Here is a 23,645-nt window from a genome sequence, read left to right as displayed (position 1 = left end):
CAAAAGGAAAGGAAAGGAAAGGAAAGGAAGACTTGGATATGACAAATGTGGTTTGCAAGCAGCGTCTTACAAGAATAAAATACTCTGGGAATACTACCAACATGAGGGCTCACTTCACACTCCACTATCTAGAGATAGCATTAGCTGCTGATGGCCAAGCTAACGTTAGACCCGCTTCGCCGAAAGATTGACTAACACTGGATCCACTTAGCTTGACAAAACTACCATCCAACTCTGAGAGGGCTAAGATAAAAACACAATCCATCACCTACTTCATTTGCAAAGATCTGCGTCCTTACAGCATCATTAAAAAGGCTTTTCAGGTATGTGACTCTGTCCTGAAGTTTTTTCACCGACACAGCCGTACCAAAGCTCTACAGAGAGGTGAAGCATAAAGTTGAGGAATCTTTGAGTATAGCAGGAAGGGTGGCATTACTGGTGACTACTGTCTCACATTCTCCAAACTAGAGTAGTACACTAAAGTCACACCAGAGCAAACATTGCAGACCTACTGCAACATGCAGCACAAGAACGGAGGATTGTTGTAACAGACAACACTTCTAACATGAGTGTTACCATTCAGTTAGTGGGTTACCTGCATGTTAAGTGTTACGCTTACTTTTAATCTGGCCTTGCAGAGGGCGTTAGATATGCCAACAGTTAAGTTTGTCAGGTGTTTGCAGCGTTTATGACAGGTTTTATGATAGTGTTGGTTAGCCTGTCTGCTTTGCATCACATTTGAGATGAACAGACTAAAAACTTTATCTTATGAGGTAAAACTGATGTTGACAAAGTTTTCCTTTGGGGAGTTCATTTGCAGTTGAAAAAAGGTAATAAAGTGTAATACATTTTATCGCAATAATCAGCATATTGCAATAATATCATATCATGACCTAAGTATCGGGATGACATCAAAATATGGGTCCCCTAGCAATTCCCACCCCTGATAAACCGTCTATATAGTGATGTAAATAAAGTTTTCTGATTTGGGATTTATCTGTTTAAATTTTAGACAGATGAACAGAACCATAACTACAACCATATAGGGTTGTCACGATACTAAAATTTCAAACTCAATATCGATACCCAAGAAAAAATTCAATACTCAATACCATTTTCGATACAGCAGCAAAAATTTAAGAGACATGTCATTTTTTAAATAAAGATCAGAACAGTAACATCAATGATAACAACAAAAATTCCCCCCAAAAGAAATAACAACCAGAAACAAGATCTGTCCATACAAATGTATTTATCTACAGCCCTGTTTATTTTCTGTGCTTCTGGTGAACTGGCACCATATTTTCGTTGCTGATCAAATAGAGTTGGTAGTTTAGGCTCAGGATGCTCCTGTTTCTACCTCACTTTGTGATCACAGAACCAGGGGTTACGGGAAAAACCAAACGTTTTTTCAGCTTCAATCTGTGACTTTACAGTTAACATAACTTTTCAGACACATATAATTGTGTTATCCTGTTAAACTAACATTGTCTAAAAAAAGAATAGAAGCCAGCACTCACGAATGTCCTTTTGGTAAATTTAATAAACCAACTTGGGTGGCGTTACCAGAAACGTAGACGTTTCGACAGAAAGTCTTCTTCAGTGTCTTCTTCACACTGAAGAAGACTTTCTGTCGAAACGTCTGTGTTTCTGGTAACGCCACCCAAGTTGGTTTATTAAATTTACCAAAAGGACATTCGTGAGTGCTGGCTTCTTTTCTTTTTTCTGCTGCTTTTGGCTGTGCACCTGTTGAGTGGATTTATTTTGAGAGTGCTTGCTTCTTTCCTATGTGAAACTAACATTGTCTATCAATGTTACAGACAGGCATGACTGATAAAGTTTTCTGCTTAGCTCCCACATTAACGTTAGAAGTTATGTTTTAGTTTGATGCTGGCGACACCAGCTGCTCAGCTGCTAGTGAGGGGAGGGGCCGTACCTGCCGTCTGCAGCGTGCTGTGTTCACTTCACTAAATATTTCCAAAGAGCGCTTTTTCCTTTATCATTTTTGACCAAAACCGGCTGCTCTGATCCTCCTGCAGCTGCGCTGGCCATATTACAGCAACAGAAATGTTTGCATACATGCACAGCAACGACAACAAGCCGGGTTGCAGTGAGGGCTCTGTGCCTGCCAGGCGCTGCCTGCACAGCGCGTGTCCGTCGGACTCGTCGTGCGCACCCGACAGGCGCTGAGGTGGCGTGCACTGTTAGTATCGATACTTTTGTGAATTAGTATTGTATCCGGATACAGCCTTTGAGTATCGATACTTTTCAGAGTATCGATACTTTTGACAACCCTACTGTCAACACAACACAACACAACCTTGCCATTTATCCCCGGACAATGCTTGCTTAGTTTACACACAGGATATTTCCCCCTCTCCGTTTTCAAAAATAACATAGTACACACCTGGCCGTTTTTAGGAAAGTTTTCATTTACATGGACCCGCATAAATATGCCGTCAAGAGCATGCCAAACCTGTAGATGGCAGTGTAACGAGAAGCTCAAGCCACGTTAGCCAATCAGAATCCTGAAAAGGGCAACCGGCAACAACTAGTCACTTCCTGTTCCTTTGTGAACACAGAGATGGCGCCAGGATCGTTTATTTGGACAGACAGAGAAGTAGAACTCCTGCTAAATGTGACATTAGAATATAAATGCATTGTTTTCATTTTTACTTTCCATTTTTGTACTTTACTGCCAAATAGGAGCTGCTAAACAGAATTTCACAGTGATATTGTCTGACAATTTTAAAGGTGACAATAAAGTATTCTTATCTTATCTAAAACTAGAAAAATAGAACATTGACTGGGAGTCGTGCCAGACCAAATATACCGACATACTGGCCCTCATTTCAGAGCATTATCCAGATATGTCTGTAGATTTTCCTCATCAAAGGGAGGATGTTAACCACTCCATAGTTACAACCAAGCTAAAGACAATGAGAGGGAAATACAGAGGTGCACCAGTGAAGGAGAGGAGAGATCTTCTTAATGTATGTATATTTATTGTTACATTTATGTTCATGGACGTAAACGTGTGTGTCTGTGTGCTGAGCTGGTTATGCAATTGTAATAGGCCCATACTTTTCTATATACCTAAAATAATTTCCTAGATTATGGTTGATTGTGCGGAGGGATATCTATCTATCTATCTGTCTATCTGATCCATCCATCCATCCATCCATCCACTAATGAGTTCCACTCATTTAAAAAGCCAGACTTTGGCCCTGTCCAAATACCCGCACTTGCGCCCTGAGGTCTTCCCTGAAGTGCTCTTGCCAAAAGTGCAGTTAGGGGCGTAAGTGCGCAAGGGATTGACGCTGTTTAAAAAGGAGAATTGGGACAGTTGCGTACACGTCACTTCCGTTTGGGTCCAGCTGGTCCGTCTCCTAGGAGACAAAACATGGCGATAGAGGAAATAACATTGTTCACAGTACTGCTGCTGCAAATGATAAATAGATACAATCAGCGAATGATGAGGAGGATTAGGAGCCGCAGGAGAAGGCGGCATCTACATCAGATCCAAGTATTGATGCTGATGCCCAACCAACAGGTAAATTTTTTAAATTAAATTTTACTCTTGAATTTACCTGTTAATAATGTGTATATTAGCTGTAACATCTTTTTTTACTCTACCGTTAACGTAGCCTAGATTACCATTATTACTATTACAAGGTTTTTTTGCTTGGATAAATTGTGGTAAATTGTGATATAAAATAAACTATAAAGACATACGGTAATAAAATAATAATAATTAAAGACACAATCAAAACTGTAAAGTGATGTGGACTATCATACAAACCTCAGGTCAACTGTAAACTGTATATTATTTCATTATTAACGCCCTGTCATGTATTATTAAGACCACACAGCGTGTTGTTTGACGTTATGTTCCTCTAACGGTTGTTGTCAGTCGGAGTTAACGGCTTGCGGATACGTCAGTTACCGTTTGAAGATGGTGAGTTATACCGGCCAGCTGTGCAGTGTTACGGCGTCACGACACTACAGAGGATTCTGGGTAAAATCCTTCAGCGAAGTGAGGTCTGATGCGCACTTTCGGAAGGGGTGCATTAAGGGCGCAGGTTTGCACCCTTTGATAACAACAGAAGACAATTTGGACACCCTACGCACTTGCGCCCCTTAGCGGGAGCGCGCAATTAAGGGGTACAAGAGCGCAAGTGTGGGTATTTGGACAGGGCCTTTCTACAACCAGCAAGTGGAATAAGAATGTTAGAACACTAACGTTTGTAAACATAGAATGGGTTTACTTCTGCTATATATATTGTTGTAATTTCTTTTGTTATGATCTACTTTTTAAAGGCTAAATTGAAGGGACACTGCCATGAGCGGCTGAAGAGACAACTGCCAGCAGAGGCCCAGTTACAAAATGCTATTGAGGAGGACTGTGTCAAAAGGCAACTCATTGACATCATTGAGGCCTCAGAGAAAAGAGCCTCTGAGAACTTTACTAAAGTTTCTGATACACTGGATAGTAGGGGTGACCCCGAATAGTCAATGATTCGGTGATTCGATTCGGAGAAGTCTGATTCGACTGCCAGTCTCACCGTCGAATCATCGCAAAATGTGGTTATGAAACAAGACCGTACCATTCTGACTATATGGGGGTGCTCACTGCTGCTGAACATCTTGATTTAACATAGAATGTATTTGTTTTTTAGTAATTCATGATATATAGCCTATTTTGATACAAACATCAGCATAATTTCTGTTAATAAAAAACTGAAAATGACGCATGCGTTTAATCAATGGGCATAATCATTACTACACATGAATAAATCACCCAGTTGCTTGATCCAAATAAGCTTAGGTGAGTCAGTGCGCTGCAGGACCTTCAGAGCAGCATCGAGGCCTATGGTGATTTAAAGTTAAAGTCCCACTGATTGTCACACACCTGTGTGTGTGAAATTTGTTCTCCGGATTTGACCCATCCCCTGAGGGAGCGATGAGCAGCAGCGGTGCTCGGGAATCATGTGGTGATGATTTACAGTGGCGGAGCGCATAAACAAACACTTTGGAGGAGGTGTGTGCTCTCAAATCAAACTTTTTTGAAGGATTATTCATTTACCTGAAGTGTCTTGAAACGAATTTCACCGCTGATTGTTTTCTTCTTACTTTTTTTCCGACGTGGCCAAACAATTGAGAGCGGTGACACACGGTCCGTGTGGATGAACTTGTATGAACCTGAGTTGATTACTCAAGTAACTTGAAGTCAGAAAGAAGGAAAACTGTTTCTAAACCTTTTGATGATGTTTTTGGATGTTTTTATTTGTGAATGAAATGACAAGTTCTGACGAGTCAGAAACGACTCCTGTTAAAGACATGGATGAGGCTGCAGCGCGTCTGCGCTTAGAGCATCATACCTTGAAGTGAAAGGAATAAAGATAAACATAAAATGATAACCCTTTTACTTTTATTATTATTATCTTATTATGCCAACTGAAGAATTAAATTTGTTTATTTGGGTGTTTTAGCTCTTTTCTCTGGAACGGAAACTGACGCAAATGAGCTCATTAATCAATGAGGGGGAAAACAACATGATTCGACGATTAGTCGGCTAAAGGAAGAATCTGTCAAATCAGATTCGACTATGACAATTCTTAGTCGGGGACAGCCCTACTGGATAGGCTTACGACCTCAATCGCTGATGGGTTTTCTTTACTTCGAGAAGTGTTGAATCCACCACCGCTGCCACATTAACCCACACAATTTGAAGGCAGAGGTCCTTATGGACCAATTTACGCACATAGGCCATCACCACAACACCTGTATCTCCCAAATCCAACACCTCATTTATTCCCACAAAGCTCAACCGACAATAGAATACACAATGCAATGCCACTTAGTACAATAAAAAATACTGAAGACTTGTCCTACACACCTGTTGAGAGCACAAGGCAGTTCTTGTACACCCAAGCACTTTTCAAGAAAGATTAGTTACCTGACTGTCAATTATGCCTGTTCCTGCAGCTATTTTTTCCAAATGTAAAAAGGCAAGTATAATTGCTTGTCTAAGCTGCTGCAATAGTCAAGAGTTTACAGAGTTTAGTGTGAAAGTTACGTCGGAAGCTCTGATATTTTTGTACCACTGAGGTCAGCTAAATTCAAGGCCTCTTTAAGTCTTTGTTTAGTTGAACAGTGGTTTTGTGCTTTATTAAAAAAAAAAAACAGCAGAACAATGCAGTTATTTCAATGTTATTCCTCTTGAAAATTTACTTGAATGCTGTTTTATTTATTGTTTTTGAAATATCTGCAGTGCAGAGGCATCCTTTTTGCACAGTGTTTGTCTTCTTTCAGGGTATCTGCAGGTTTCAGTAAGTTAAATTTAAGACTTTTTAAGACCTTTTTAATGCCACCTTGAATGGAATTTAAGACCAAAAAAACTATAAATAAGCAATGGTTGGGGGATCCCGCTGTACTATAACCAGTGCTTAATTTGTAAAATTAGAAGTAGGGGAACACTTTTGGCCTCTGAGAGAGCAGTGTTCCCCCACTCCCAAAAGTGGAGGAACACTTTTTTAAGTGGCACCAGAGCCGCTTCACTTCGCAACTCCGAATGGAATGGTTGTGACATCTAGTGTTGTCACGGTACCAAAATTGGGACTCACGGTACGATACCAGTGAAAGTATCACGGTTCTGAGTAGTATCACAATACCACAGCAAAAATGAGGCAGATGTGCCTTTTGTCATTTATAAATAGATAAATCACTTTTCTATACTACATCAATGATATTTCAATGGAATAAATTACTTATTGACTTATTCATACTTCAAAAACAGCATCAATAAGTGATTAACATGGGGGGATTGAAATAAAATAAATAAATAAAATAAAAATCAACCAGCCACCCTCCTCCCCTGACAAGTAAAGAACAGTCCTTTCATAAGTAAAGAAGAGTCCCTAAAGTGCGGTGAGGTTTGTGGACCGTTACCTGCCACAGAGAGAAATGTGAACGGCTCGTTTCTCTTCTGACACATCACATGCCTGTGTGCCGCCACGGCTCGGCTGTCCAGGTACTACTGGGCAGTCATGACGCCAACGAAAGAGGAAATTAGGCTACTGGACCTGGAGTCAGACTTCTCTGTTGCTGGTAAGCCGTTATTTTGCGCCGCGGAGCCGCCATAGGCTATTTGACCGCCATATTCCTGTCTGTGACCCCCGTTCAACCCACAACCAGCAGGATTCGCCTTTCGTTTCTGCTGCTGGCTGAAATCTGGACTCGCACAGCGTGCTGAATGATTTATTTTGCTGGCACAAAACTATTTTTAGTCGCAAATGCATATGTACATATATATATATATATATATATATATATATATATATATATATATATATATGTACATATATATATATATATATATGTATAGGATGCTGCACAATATGCATGGACTTATCAGCATTTCATAAGCAACCGTTTCAAAATTACTTCACAAATACATTATATTTACTGCCCTTGAACTCTACCAAACCAACTAGCTGACCAAAAACGTGGAAAGAATAAATGAATGAAAATGAAAGTAAAGAAGTTGCAAATAACGAGTCATTTTACTTTCACTGACAGTGCTGGTATGCTGAACAAGATCTGAATGATGAGTACTTATTTCACACAGAATCTGAATCTGCACACTGCCTTTGAATTGCCCCCCTCTTGAAGTCGAATTTTTTAATCCTCTCTCTTTCTACAAATCTTTATTGTATTCTTTCCATTTTTTGGCCACTTATTAGCGAAATAGTTTAAGAACCTCCATTTAAATGTGAAAAATCTTATTGACTGACCTGTGTGTATGCAGAGAAGGAAAGGGGCGGAAGGAGCAGAGCTGTGGTAACATTCTGCACACTGCACATTATGCGTTTAATAACATATTAGACGGATATATATATATATAGAGAAAGGTGACGTTTAGAGAGCAAGTCCAAATAAGCGACTCCACTTTAGAAACAAGCCCAAAAAACCTCAACCCGCGACTACCAATAGTTGTAAGCAACTTTACAAAAAAACAAGCACAAAGTCGCTGCTAATAAGTGGACATGGCAACCCTGTCCTATGCGTAGCGCTCTTTGATCTTTGATCCAGCAGCACATCATCCAAATGAAACAAGTGGTCCATGCTTGCGTGCGCACTACACAGTTGTTTTGCACGCAGCATTGTCATCTGCTCATTTCATTTGTGTTGGTGGAATTATTAACCAGACTCTTGTACGTCCACGCAAACCTTTCTATTGTAAGTGAAACACAGGTGGCTTCTCACCTTAATCATTCATGCACACATCAAAAGAGAGGAGAAAGTTGCTAAACTAAACTGCGGAGCTCTCACTGCTGCACTGTGCCGCTTGAAACTGATGAGGCGCGTGTCTGCGTGCCAAAGATGCGCGTGTCTGCACGCTTACTGGCGGGCACGTCCCGAAGACCTGTGTGAATTTTCCACATAAGATATTTTTACTTTTTTGTCTGTTCAAGAAATTACCCACAAATGCTATCCACCAAGAATTATAATTTTATTTATCTATGTTTTTATTTATGTATGCCTTTCTTACTTACTTTAATACTGTACCTGAAGTTATATTTGAGCAAAAAGGAAAATGTTTCTTAACCTGTGTCACTGTTTTTGTTTGTTTGAGATGATTATTGAAAAGTTGGTTGTATCTTGGTTAAAATGTTCTAATAAAGGAAAGATAGAAAATATTGCATTATCTTGTGTGCTGTAAAGTGGTTTGAAAAAATGAAATCAGAATCGGCCAAAATTGGAATCGGCTATCCAAACACTCTACAAATCGGAAATCGGCATCGGCCCAAAAAATTGTAATCGGTGCAAGTCTAATTACTTTGCAGCCTGCCGTCAATCTCTTTGTCATTGTAGATTTCAATCTGCAGTGTACCCAGTTCATACACTTTACTGATAAACCTGAGGAGAACTGAAGAGTAACACTGAGCTTCATAACTGAGTATTGTGTGTTGTGCAAAGGGCACCAAGTGCTGGTAGTAAAAACCAATGATAATGATCACTCTACACTGGCATGAGTGTGACTACGTGAAATTTTGACCTGCACATTCACAAAAAAAAAAAAAAAAAAAGTTTGCAGCGTAGAGCCCTGTAACAGCTTAATGCATTAGACTCAGTATTGCCGAATTGCATGCACTTGTCTCAATACGCAATAGCAATACGCCCATAGGCATCTGGGATGCCGGAAATACGGAGGAAGAAGAAGAAGAAGTTGTGTTTCCAATGAACAGAAGTAGTAATGTTAAGCTATACTATAGCTAAACGCCACTGTTGAAGAAGCACTATTTTTACATATTTAAGTTAACACTTTCTGTAAACTTTTGGAAACATTTTGTACAGTATAGCTAACAGCTATATTTCAAAAGTGTAGTGATCAACATATTAGGCCTCACCAAGGGGCACCAAATATGTAGGGATTTAAATTCGGGCTTCACACGGAGGCACCAAATATGTTGGGGTCAATTGGCTATCAGAAATAATTAATAATTATTAATAATAACTAATAATTTTGTTAAATAATGTGACTTAATTAACATTAAATCACCTCGTGGGGCACCATTCCCATAAAAGGGAAAATGATAGCCAGTTAAAGATATCAAGTCTCATAAAATATGCTAAACTATTAATTTGGAGTTTTGATTAATAATTAAATTAATGACAATAACCAAAATTAACAATAAAGCCTGAAAGATTTCGGAGTTCTTGACGCAGCAGAGGTTGACTATTTATTCACTCTTGTGCAACATTAAACAGACAGCAGGTATGATTCCAAAGAGTTATATTTATTCACAAAGTAAGCAAAGTAAAACCAAAACACACAAATTCTAACTATATACAAGCTTGGTGTGTGTGTGTGTGTGTGTGTGTGTGTGTGTGTGTGTGTGTGTGAGAGAGAGAGAAAAGAGAAAGACAAAGGCGGGTGTGGTGATCAAAGAGCCGTTTTGCCTACAAAACAAAATGTCTGACAACAGAGAACTACAAGATGGCCGAATCAAAGCTGGCTTCAGATCGGGGGAGGTGTTTGTCTGACCGTGTGGTCAGGACAAAGATAAAGGAAAAGAAGCGGGAACTTTGAGATGCCTGTTTGGGTGTAGCTCTGTTGAAAGCCTATTTGTTAATGAGTCTATGTCAATGTGTTTTGTCTTGCAAACAGTCTGGATTAGTGCAGAGATTGTTTAGTTGTGTGGAAGAATCTGTTTGTGAACAGTATTAGTAAACTAAACACTTAGCGTTGGCGAAGCCAACTAATCAATGACCTAACTGCAAACAATCGCAACAAAAACTCAATCAACAGCATTAACTCACATACAAGTTAAACAGTCTTGCTTAGCTTGTAAAGTGTTAAAGCTATGCCCACTTGCAACGTTACCGATCTTTGAATGGATGGGAAGAAGAATCGCTTTGGTGGTGTGCTGCTTTGTTAGCTGGCAGAGGAGGGTCGGAAAGAGCTGTGGTTCCAGATGCAGTCTTTGGTGTGTGTCCTTTGTTCCAAAGGTGGAACTCTGAGGAAGCTGATCGCTGGAGGTCTTTACAGAGTCAGACGCTGGGTGCTAACTCACTTGGTTCTCTATGGTGCCAGAAAGCTAGTTGCAAACCTTGTGCTTGCGTGTCTAACTTCTCTGGTTCAGGTTTGCCTCAGCCTTGAGCGTGGGCAAGACATGGTCCAGGAAAAAGAGGGTCTGTGAGCAATTGCCCCACCTTTGATGGTTCAGGACAAGGAGCAAGGGTCTGAGCATCTGGGCTGGTCCAGATGATCACTCTGGACTCAGTCCAAAGAGGTGTGGGCTGCTCCGCAGTTCCTGAGTAAGAGAGCAGGACTGTCTGAAGGGAGCAGACCTTCTCCAGATGCCTGTGACATCACAGAGTCACATGTCACTGTAAAAGTCCTGTCCAATCAAGTTGTGAGACTTGTGTCTCACTGAGGTGTGAGGTGAGACATCCTGGAGATGGGTGTCAAATAGCTGTCTTTGTTTGGAGAACAAAGAGCATGCAGAGAAGGAAGCCTTTAAATGTCCAGTTTAGATTTTAAAAATGACAAATCATCTGTGGTCCGGTGAATCCCAACAAAAACCAACAAATAGATCACATTTACTTAAATAAAGTAGTACTAAAAAATAAAAATATAGATCTCCTTTTCTTAAGAAATAAAGTGCAACAATCAAGTTGCAGCCTCAAAACTAAAGTGTGGGCCAAAACAACATGGATGGGCAAAGAACACATAATGCACTACTGTCTCACTTCAAGTGTTGGTAGAACCTTGGTTCACTCTGGTCATCTGCATGACCTTCAGATGAAGGTGTGCTTGGGCGTGGGGTTTGTGCTGGAGAGTGATGCCCAGGGTGGCTGTCAGGTGAGTATCTGAACCTTTGGTACATGTCATGGGGTTGAGGATACATAGGCTGGGGCTGTGGAATGGCCTGGGGTGGCAAGTGGCTTAACAATGTGAGTATTTGGTTGATTAAAACCCTGTTGTGCAGGCAGTCTCAGCAACTACTTCGGTTAAGATCGTTTCCTCCCTGACAAAGCTCAGCTCTCTTTGCTGCTCAAACCACTGGCATTGTGTCTGCTACATCCTCTCCAGGAACTCGTGATGCTGATGAGCACTGCTACAAGACCTTCTGCATCTGGATGCACCTAGACAAGAAATACAGTAGCACTTTTAGCTAAGAATACTATTATCTGAAGAACACAAAGGTTACATTGCAATACTGCTGTATTCAGTTCATTTAGTGGAATTGTTGATGATTCAGTTGCACTGTTGTTATGCATTACAAGTAAGGTATTGAAATCTTACCCTGAACAGGCAAAGCTGTAGAAGTGGATGACTGTGTAGCAGAATCATCAGCTCTATTCTCCATAGCTATGCAAATACAAAACATAATTAAGGAGCTCACAGTAGCTAGCATTCCAATATACATAGACTTATATTTTGTACAGCTAATGTTAGCTAAACTGTAAGTATAGCAAATATCATGTCATCATTAGCACATGAGCGACTGCCACTTGTTTCACCTTCGGACAGAGGAGTGGGTGGCTGTCTTGGTTCTCTATCATTCTCTATAAAGTTATAAAAAAAAAAAAAAAAAAAAACATAATTTAAGAACTCGAGTATGCTTATTTCTAGCTTTGGTTACGTACTTCTAGGTAGGAGTGTTACACCAACTACGGTCCAGTTGTGGGCTTGGGGACAACATGTTTAGCAACCAGATGAACATTAGCGGTAAGCTAGCTAGTGCTAGCTTAAATTAAGAAGCCAGTATTTGACTTGTTTTGAACTAGCTAGTTAGCTAAACTTACCAGTGTCGTAGTCAGCATGGGTCTCAAAGCCGATATTGACTCCGCTTGAGGCTTCTGCCATAGCAGTGAAAAAAACAAAACTGGACGGATTAGAGCCGCTGGTGTTGTTCTCTTTTTTTGGTTTTTGAATATGCCGCTTAGAGAGTTTTCCATCAGTGTTTCACCTGGTCGGCTGTTCGAACAAAACCAGCCTCCTTAAGCTTCTCACACATCTTTTTTAAGATGTTGCTATGTCTGTGTTTTCTCCCATCGATATACTCTGTGATATTTAAGTCTGTCATTATCTGAGGGCAGACTGCAGTCTCCTCCTGACCCCAAAAATGCTGGCTCTTGCTGCTTTTCGCCATGCTGTTCTACCCGCTTGCCATAACCATAACAACACCGACAATCCAGGATTCCTTGCGAATCGAGCATGCGCAGATGTAAGTGAATAAGGTAAGGGGCATTTTCCAATTAAGGTGTATACATGACACACTATTCTGGTTAAAACCTCAATCAGGTTATGCACGTGTTTACATGACTCGTGCGCAACCGGAATATTATGGATATTCCGAATAATACAGGAATATGGTGTGCATGTAAACGTAGTCATTGTCTGACCGTCACCTGTCCCCCAAATCCCACCAGATGTGTGTAGGTTGCGTCTGCGCTCCGGAACGGCAGCGGAGCTGATACGTTTCAATTCTAGTCAATGTATGTGCTTCCACCAGCTGCAGCTCTGCTGCGTTCCGGCTCCTTCACCGCTGTGGCGCTCCGTCGCCCTCCACAACAGATACTCAGGACTTCTATTTTTGCCGGAAAAAATATATATAAATAAATAAAACTGTATAACAAGATAAATAGTATATTGTTATGTTACTACATGAAGTATCCGTCGCGCAAAATAATATAATTTTAATTTTTGAAGAGATAAGTCAGAGCCCTCTCCTCTTATATGCTTTATTCACAAGTGTGTGACTTGACCTGGGTATGAAGCGTCCGTAGCGCCAAATAATATAACGCTAGTTTCTAAAGAGCTAAGATGAAAAAAGAATAATAAATCAGCAGCAGCGGTCATATTTCAGCAGCGGCAGTGCGCTAGTTGCATATAGGGGAAACACTGTTGCTCAATGGATTTGTTCTGTTTTTGGAATACACAGTATTCTTCCAAATTAGTGTTAGTGTATTTTAATTAGGGGTGTGCACAATTCATCGATTCTGCGATGCATCGCAATGCAACACGTGACAATTCAGCATCGATTCATTAACGTCGATTCTTTAATTACTGAATGCAATACAGCCGCAGTGCCCGGAACAAAAGAAAGAGTAGCACGTGCAGCGCCCGGAACAAAAACAAGTAGCGCGCTGCCGCTTGGACAATTTAGCCCATATGTGTCAAACTCAAGGCCCGCGGGCCAAATGTGGCCCGCCACGTCATTTTATGTGGCCCGCGAGAGCTTAAAAGGTCTGATTGTCTAAAAATAAATAGGTCAAAAGCGTGATTTGACCAAAAACTACATTTCCCACAATGCATGTCAATTATGTTACCCGCGAAGTGACGGCTTCCCGCCACTAGACGGCAGTGTTTCCACATCAATGCGATTTATCCAACAAGTGGAATTGAGAAATACAAATAATGATCCCAAAATGTCCAGGAAGAGAAAAGTCTGTCACACATGTTCTTAGCAGCTCACAGTTGTTGGTTTTACAGTAATTAAGCCCCTCTCAACTATGACAAAAACGTTTTGAACAAAGTTAATGTCATAACTTGTGTTTGATGTTATTTTTCTTTATTCACTTGGATAGTTTGATCCTTGATTGATGGAGTTATGTAGGTTTCATAACCTGACAAATTAAAAGGATTTATGTTATAACAGAGCAACAAGCAAACATATTTTTTTCTATGCAACTGTAATATTTGTAACTTGAATAAGTAATAAATTCAGAGTTATTTAACATTAAGGAGTAGTTACATTTATTTTACATTACATTTGGTTACATTTAGTTATATTTATAAGTTACATCTGGCCCTTTGAGGGCAGCCATTATGCTGATGTGGCCCTTGGTGAAAATGAGTTTGACACCCCTGATTTAGCCAGTTGCAAGCGGACCACCACAAGCACTGATGACCGCCAAGCAAAGAGCAATTCACTCGCCTCTGGTATTACATTACATTAATGTATGTGTGTGTGTGTGCATATGTTAGGGGTGAGTCCTTAGATCATAAGCAGTTATGAAAAATTAATACATGAAAAACTTCTTTTTCTTTTTAGGGGGGAGGGGGGTAATACTAATTGTTGACTAGATTGTGTTACTGTCTCCAGTCTGGCGCTCCGGACCGTAGTTGGGAGACACTGGTTTTCTGCAGATTATCTTTACAACTTCGCTCGTTGCTGGTAACTAGCTCTAGGAGTCCAGACCAACTCTGCTTAAAGAATGAGGATGCAGAACTGATGTCTGTGCAGAAACACGTTTATTTCTCCTCTACAGCAGGAAAACATAACGCAGGGCCTTCTCACAGAGACTATGCTGTAACTATGCTATAAACAGACTGCAACCACCCGTAGCATGAACAGGACTATTTTCACAGTGCATTCCCATCCGTACACTCTAGATGCCGCTTTACTTCCCACAATATCTACTACGTCACACCCACACGGCCACCGTCAAGGGCTGGCCGTGAGTATGAACTGTGAATATGACAAGAAATGGTGTGAGACTGGGTTTGGCAACAGGTCAGTAGCCTACGTGCTCCTTTCTATTAAAACGGCAAGTTGGTTAAATGGCCCGTTGAGTTGGTATTCGGATAACTGGGGCTTTACTGGTATAATGCAATAGCACCACCCAGCAGTGAAACCCGTGTACACATTTACAAAAAAAAAAATTACCCATTCTAAATGAGAGAGTGTGAGAGTGTGAGTGTGTGAGTGTGTGTGTGTGTGTGTGTGTGAGTGTGAGTGAGAGAGAGAGAATGTGTGTGTGTTATCTGTAAGGTCTATGTGTGTGCACATTGTGCAGTTATTCATCTTTGCCAGCCAGAAAATTAAGTTATCCAGACTGAAAGACTTATTTATTTTTAAAGAGTGCACTTTATTTCCCTGGAAAATGTTAGTGTTTCCATTTGTAAATAAAAGATGGTGGAAGGAAATATTTGTTTACTTGATTTAACTGATATTTACAAATGTACGCTGTTTTAAAAGTAAGAAGTAGCCACTGATTGAGAAAAAATCTATCCTGTATGGGAAAAAAAGCACTGATAATCATTGTATGCGCAGAATCCTAGCACCCTGAATTGTAATCGCACCGCCTGTTGTTATAATCGCAGAATCGTAGCACCCTGAATCGATAATTGAATCGTGAGGTACCTTAGATGACACACCCCTAATTTTAATATTCAGAATTGTTTGCATCCCTGTATATTTACTCAAGTACACAGGCAGAAGTAGTGGAGGAGGTGAGTGGAGGAGGTGAGTGGAAGAGAGAAAAGTGGAAAGGCAGAGCAGTTGTGTAGTGAACAAACAGTGTATTTATAAAAACATTCAGTTTGAAGTAGTCATAATTTCACATTTCAAATTTCACCCTCTCTCTCTTATAAGCGGACCTGGCAAAACAGCTTGTGTTCACACACGAGGATGGCGCAACCAAACCTGATGTTGTTAGCTGTTTGCATGACACCGTTGCTAGGTTACCAGGGAGCAAGTGAATGTGTTCATGCAACCAACCTTGCACACCCCAACTCTGAGGGTCACTTTTGCAGCTTTCCTTGTGTTTTTTCCAGACAGAATACAGTAACATTATCGAACGTTGTATCAAACATTTTTTCTATTGACGGCGCTTAAGTGCTTATTGGGAGACAATATGTTATCGTTTTATCACCCACCACTACTGTCAAGTACTAAACGTGTTATCCAAAAGACTATAGCATGCTAACGTTATTAGCACAAGCCTATGGCATTTTACATTGTATGGATTAGCCTAGCGGACGGCGATCTTTCCCTCTTCTCACATAAAGCCAGGGACAACAGCAACATTTAACAAAGGTAACTGCACTCACTGGTAAATCTGGAAAATCTAACCAACTCCATGATCTGATTTGCCATGTAGAAAATGTCAAATATTACATTGGAAGCCTTATCTACAAAAAATACATTGTCTTAAACAAACGGAAAGAGAACCTATCACTAGGGATGGGAAATATGGACAGCACATGATATCTGGGTATTTTCAGGCTGTATGGCGATACACAATATATATCTCGGTATTTTCTATGAAATAGGCTACATGTTCAGTTGCAAGTCAAAGCCACATTTAATGTCACGAGCACTCGATCACAATGAAATGCAAAGACAGACAATAGACAGCTGCACAACATGTAACATGAAAAATTATATAAAATAAATGGCAGGGCAGTATGTTAACATTTTTCACATTGCGCTGGAGCTAGGGATGGGAATCGAGAACCGGTTCCTGTTAAGAACCGGTTCCAACTGATTCAATTCATCGACATCATTAGCCTTTATGCTTAACGATTCCCTTATCGATTCTATTCATTACGCCGAATCTTCACGTCAATGACGCACGTCACGCTCGTCAGTCAGCAGTATGTTCAACAACAAAGAAGACATAATGGTGGAAAGACAGAAGCGGCCGAAAGCTTGGCTTCACTTCACCAAAAAAGACTTATGACATTCACTCATCACAACAGCATGACGTGCAATTTATGCAGCACCGTAATTACATGCAAGGGCGGAAACACCACCAATGCTACAGTGATTTGTTTTCCACTACAGGGCTCTACTGTGCGAGCATTTTAACGTTACTTGCATTTGCGACTAAAAATATTTTGGTGCGAGCAAAATAAATCATTCAGCACACTGTGCGAGTACGTTTTCAACCAGCAGCAGAAACAAAAGGCGAATCCTGCCGGTTGTGGGTTGAGCCGGGGTCACAGACACAGACACGGACAGGAATACGTATTCCTGTCAAATACGGCGGCCATAGTGCTCCGCGGTGCAAGATAATGGCTTACCGGCGACCAAGAAGCCTGGCTCCAGGTCCAAAAATTTCCTCTTCTTGGTGTCATGACTGCCCAAAAGTACCTGAACAGCTGAACCGTGGCAGGAACGAGCCGTTCACATTTCCACAAACCTCACCGCACTTAAGGGACTGTTCTTAACTTGTCAGGGGAAAAGGGTGGCTGGTTGATTTTTATTTTATTTTTTTATTTTATTTTGATCCCCCCTATGTTAATCATTTATTGATGCTGTTTTTGAAGTATGAATAAGTCAATAAGTAATTTATTCTATTGAAATATCATTAATGTATTATAGAAAAGTGATTTATCTTTTTATAAATGACAAAAGGCACATCTGTCTAATTTTTGATGTGGTATCGTGATACTACTCAGAACTGTGATACTTTCACTGGTATCGTACCGTGGGTCCCAATTTTGGTACAACACTAACAGATTCTGTAACATTATTTGACGTAGATGAAAACAAATGCTGTACAAATATTCTTTCTTTTGTTCCATTTTAGATGATAGCAGTGGACCAATTTCATATTTTGTTTACTTACTTACTTAGCACTTATCTCTTGTTTAGAATACAAACTCAATAAAATTTATGTTGTTGATACCAAAAACCTGTAAGGTCTACTTTTTCTACACAGAAAATTCACAGGAGGAAGCGATAAGGGAATCGATAAAGAATGGGATTGATAAGCAGAATCGATAATGGCCACGATATCAATAAAATCCTATCAATTCCCATCCCTAACTGGAGCTACAGATGTTTAAAGGTTTGCAGCACAGGACACAATAACATGAGTATAAAAGTATCAAGTAGGTTTGAAACTAGGGCTGGGGAGACGCGTCGACGTCGTTGACGTCATCGACTACATAAATACGTTGACGCAAATTATTAGCGTTGACACGTCGGTTCAAACAAAAAAAATGGCAGTGTGCAGCGGCAGCAGTGCTGTGCTATTGAGCTATGACCTATTCAAGTGCTGGCATTTGTTATTTATGTGACAACACCTGAACGCAACACAGGCTCCGCTCGATTGACTGTGTACATAGTGCCGTGCTGCAGGTTCGGGCCAAGCTCGGTTACAAATGTCCCACTTGGGTTGGTAAAATGCAGCCGCTCGTCTGTGTGTGTGTGTGTGTGTGTGTGTGTGTGTGTGTGTGTGTGTGTGTGTGCGCGCACACGCGCACGTGTTTGTGTGTGGGCCAAACTCTGCCGTGCGTGTTACACAGAGCAGAGGAGAATTGTAAACGTACGACCATGCAGAGACAGAAATGACATAAGATAAATAAGGCTATTTAGCTAATATAATGGTAGGGGAAACACTGATGTTTCAATAAATATTAATGTCAATAAGAACTGTTTTGGTATTAATATTGCTTAAATTGCTTCATTAATCAAATAATGGAAAAATAATTGATAATCGAAAAAATAATCGTTAAACTAATCGAAAAATTAATCGTTAGATTAGTTGATTAATCGAAAAAATAATCGCTAGATTAATCATTAGAATAATAATCGTTTGGGACAGCCCTGTTTGAAACTATTAAAAATCGTTGTGGTTATCGTACATAGTTATTGCATTGCCTAGCCCTACCTATCACAATGCATTAATAAAGGGCCTCATATACAGTCATGTCCATAATTATTTGGACAATGATACAGTTGTCATCATTTTGGCTCTGTACACCACCACAATGGGTTTTAAATGAAACAATCAATACCTGCTTAAAGTGCAGACTCTCAGCTTTCATTTAAGGCTTTTTTCAAAAATGTAGTATGAACCGTGTAGGAATTACAACCATTTCTTCACACAGTCCCCCAACTTTAAGGGCTCATAAGTATTTGGACAAATTAACATAATCATCAATTAAACAGTCAGTTTTAATACTTGGTTGCAAATCCTTTGCAGTCAATGACTGCCTGAAGTGTTGGACACATAGACATCACCAGATGCTGGGCTTCTTCCCTGGTGATGCTCTGCCAGCCCTTTACTGCAGCCGTCTGCACTTCCTGCTTGTGTTTTGGGTGTTTTGCCCTCAGTTTTGGCTTCAGCAAGAGAAACACATGCTCAGTTGGATTCAGGTCAGATGATATGACTTGACCATTACAGAACATTCCTTTTCTTTGTCTTAAAAATGTCTTTGGTTGCTTTTGCAGTATGCTTCAGGTCATTGTCCAACTGCACTGTGAAGCATCGTCTAATGAGTTTTGAAGCATTTGGTTGAATCTGAGCAGATAATGTAGCTCCAAAAACTTTAGCTTTCATCCTGCTGCTCTTGTCAGCAAGAGAAGACTTCACTAGAATAAATACAGAGGGTTTATCACAAGATGTAAACCATTGGTTAGCCTTGAAAATGGAAGGCCAGATTAGAGTTTGTCAAAAACCATCTAAAAAGCCTGTACAGTTGTGGAACAGCATACTATGGACAGGTAAAACAAAGATCAACTACCAGAATGATGGGAAGAGAAGAGAAGGAAGAAGGGAAGGAACTGCTTATGATCCAAAGCACACCACCTCATCAGTGAAGCATGGTGGAGGTACTGTTATGTCATGGCCATGTATGGCTGCCAGTGGAACTGGTTCTCTTGTATTTATTGATGATGTGACTGCTGACAAGAGCAGCAGGATGAAAGCGTTTGGGGCTACATTATCTGCTCAGATTAAACCAAATGCTTCAAAACTCATTAGACGATGCTTCACAGTGCAGTTGGACAATGACCTGAAGCATACTGCAAAAGCAACCAAAGACATTTTTAAGACAAAGAAAAGGAATGTTCTGTAATGGTCAAGTCATATCATCTGACCTGAATCCAACTGAGCATGTGTTTCTCTTGCTGAAGCCAAAACTGAGGGCAAAACACCCAAAACACAAGCAGGAAGTGCAGACGGCTGCAGTAAAGGGCTGGCAGAGCATCACCAGGGAAGAAGCCCAGCATCTGGTGATGTCTATGTGTCCAACACTTCAGGCAGTCATTGACTGCAAAGGATTTGCAACCAAGTATTAAAACTGACTGTTTAATTGATGATTATGTTAATTTGTCCAAATACTTATGAGCCCTTAAAGTTGGGGGACTGTGTGAAGAAATGGTTGTAATTCCTACACGGTTCATACTACATTTTTGAAAAAAGCCTTAAATGAAAGCTGAGAGTCTGCACTTTAAGCAGGTATTCATTGTTTCATTTAAAACCCATTGTGGTGGTGTACAGAGCCAAAATGATGACAACTGTATCATTGTCCAAATAATTATGGACCTGACTGTACACGCAGCTTTCAGGTCATCAAACAGTTTTGATCGATGTTTAGCAGTCTTACATGTGGGATATGCATTCTGTATGTTTACCTTTCTGTGTTTTTGTATGCACCTGCTGTAGAAAAGAATTTCCTCCTCGAGCACAAATAAACTATCTATGTCTGTAACCACACATTAACACTAAAGAGAACAGCTTTTCATAAAGGCTCCTATACCAGCAGGTCAGGGTAGTTCTGATGGCTGCCTGTTTGTGTTGTTGAGAACCTAAAGAGTTCCATTACTATGGCTTAGGTATTCATAGCACTGTTACTCATGCACTTAAAGCTTTTCATTTGACCATGTTTCAACCACTTGAGACAAGTAAACATGAAAATGAGTTTGGTCAAGTGTGTTTTGGTCATTGTCAGAGACTGACGGATGCCGCTTTGTGTGCACAGAGGATGGCAGGGTCACTGACTTGTGAGAGAAGTTACACCTGTGACAGATCTGTGCCAAGTCAACCACAAGAGCAGTTTTCATTATCCACAGGGAGGGTCCAAGGACAAGGGGATATTGTTTGCTGTAAAGCTCTATAAAGCAAATTGTGATTTGTGGTATTGGACTTTCAAAAAAAACTGAATTGAATCACTCACACACACACACTCACAAACAAACACGTACACAAACACACTTCTCATCTCCATGCGACATGTCTGGCATGGCTGTTTGTCACACTAGTCATCAACCATTCAGAGGAATCTTGTGAATGAAATTCCTCTGAATATTTAGACAATGTGGTTGGGTTTATATCTTATCCAAAACAGGGTGGAATTTTGAACATCTACAGCATTGTCAACTGCAAACTGTTCTACAGCCAACCCTTAAAGTAGGTGTTAATCAATGGCCCAAATCCAACCACAAACTCACTGAAAGTTTCCAATAATGACCATCACTGACAATTCATGACCTCCTGTCCTCATATAGTAGGCCTACCTATCTAACCTCAAACACAGCTGAAAGACCTAATATATATTTAAACTGCTTCTCCCCAATTTTTCTTCAAGAACTGACCGCAGAGATTTCTTCATCTAAATCATCAACGTGTCTCTTAGACCCCATCCCAACTAGGCTACTTAAGGAGGTCTTACCTTTAGTTAACACTCATATATTAGATATGATCAATCCTTATTAACAGGCTATGAACCACAGTCTTTTAAGGTAGCTGTAATTAAACCTCTCCTAAAAAAGCCCACCCTGGATCCAGAGGTGTTAGCCAACTATAGACCAATATCTAATCTTCATCATAGCACTGAGACAGCACTAGTTAAAATTACAAATGACCTTCTGATTGCTTCAGACAAAGGAGTCGTCTCTGTACTTGTTTTATTAGATCTTAGTGCGGCGTTTGACACTATTGACCATCAAATTCTACTGCAGAGACTGGATCACTTGATTTGGCCTAAAAGGTTCTGCACTAAGCTGGTTTAAATTTTATTTATCTGATCTGTTTGTTGACGTTCATAATGAATCATCCTTACATACTAAAGTTTGTTTTGGAGTTCCGCAAGGTTCTGTGCTCAGACCAATCCTATTTATTCTATATATGCTTCCTTTAGGCAACATCATTAGAAATCACTCTATAAATTTCCATTGTTATGCGGATGATACACAGTTGTATTTATCGATGAAGCCAGAAGAAAGTAATCAATTAACTAAACTCCATAACTGCCTTAAAGACATAAAATACTGGATGAGCACCAATTTCCTGATGTTAAATTCAGACAAAACTGAAGTTATTGTTCTTGGCCCCAAACAACTCAGAGACTCTTTATCTGATGACATAGTTTCTCTAGATGGCATTGCTCTGGCCTCTACCACTACCGTAAGAAACCTCGGAGTAACATTTGATCAAGATTTGTCTTTTAATTCTCATTTAAAACAAACCTCACGGACTGCATTTTTTCATCTGCGTAATATTGCGAAAATTAGGCCTATCCTGACCCGAAAAGATGCAGAAAAATTGGTCCACGCTTTTGTTACCTCAAGGCTGGATTACTGTAACTCTCTATTATCAGGTAGCTCTAGTAAGTCCTTAAAAACTCTCCAGCTAATTCAGAATGCAGCAGCACATGTACTAACAGGGACTAAGAAACAAGATCATATTTCTCCTGTTCCAGCTTCTCTGCACTGGCTCCCTGTAAAATCCAGAATTGAATTTAAAATCCTACTGCTAACTTATAAAGCTCTAAATGGTCAAGCTCCGTCATATCTTTGAGAGCTCATAGTGCCATATTATCCCACCAGAACACTGCACTCTGAGAACGCAGGGTTACTCGTGGTCCCTAAAGTCTCCAAAAGTAGATCAGGAGCCAGAGCCTTCAGCTATCAGGCTCCTCTCCTGTGGAATCATCTTCCTGTTACAGTCCGGGAGGCAGACACCGTCTCCACATTTAAGACTAGACTTTCCTCTTTGATAAAGCTTATCGTTAGGGCTGGCTCAGGCTTGCCCTGTACCAGCCCCTAGTTAGGCTGACTTAGGCCTAGTCTGCCGGAGGACCGCCCTATAATACACCGGGCACCTTCTCTCTCTCTCTCTCTCTCTCTCTCTCTCTCTCATATCCTATAACTGCATCTTGATAACTCGGCCATTCTGGATGTCACTAACTCGGCGTCTTCTCCAGAGCCTTCGTGCTCCACTGTCTCTCAGATTAACTCATATCGCAGCGGTGCCTGGATAGCGTGACGTGTGTGGTTGTGCTGCTGCCGTGGTCCTGCCAGATACCTCCTGCTGCTGCTGCCATCATTAGTCATACTTCTACTGTTATTATACACGTATGATTATTGTCACACATGTATACTGCCAGATATTAATATATACTTTTAACATATTGTACCACAGTAGCCAGAACCATAACTATAATATTATTACTTTCATTAATGTTGTTGTAAGCTACTGTCATTACCGTCTGTCCTGCATCTCTCTCTTTCTCTCTCTGTCTCTCTATCTCATTGTGTCATGCGGATTACTGTTAATTTATTATGCTGATCTGTTCTGTACGACATCTATTGCACGTCTGTCCGTCCTGC

General features: G+C 40.4%; 1 protein-coding gene and 1 long non-coding RNA gene across 11 annotated transcripts in view; both read right to left on the bottom strand.

The window, feature by feature from the left end:
- usp25 (ubiquitin specific peptidase 25) overlaps nucleotides 1–23,645 on the bottom strand; it is a 240,471-nt gene that overhangs the window by 197,474 nt on the left and 19,352 nt on the right. The window lies entirely within an intron of this gene.
- LOC144464599 (uncharacterized) lies at nucleotides 11,332–13,894 on the bottom strand. The gene is made up of 2 exons (XR_013492279.1): nucleotides 11,816–13,894; nucleotides 11,332–11,655 (listed from the first exon to the last, which is right to left on the bottom strand). It is a non-coding gene; the product is annotated as an uncharacterized LOC144464599 (long non-coding RNA).

This window comes from Epinephelus lanceolatus, chromosome 11 (assembly GCF_041903045.1).
Source record: "Epinephelus lanceolatus isolate andai-2023 chromosome 11, ASM4190304v1, whole genome shotgun sequence".
Classification (NCBI taxonomy): domain Eukaryota; kingdom Metazoa; phylum Chordata; class Actinopteri; order Perciformes; family Serranidae; genus Epinephelus; species Epinephelus lanceolatus.
The sequence above is the reverse complement of the archived record's forward strand: the minus strand, read 5'-3'. Positions and strand labels throughout refer to the sequence as shown.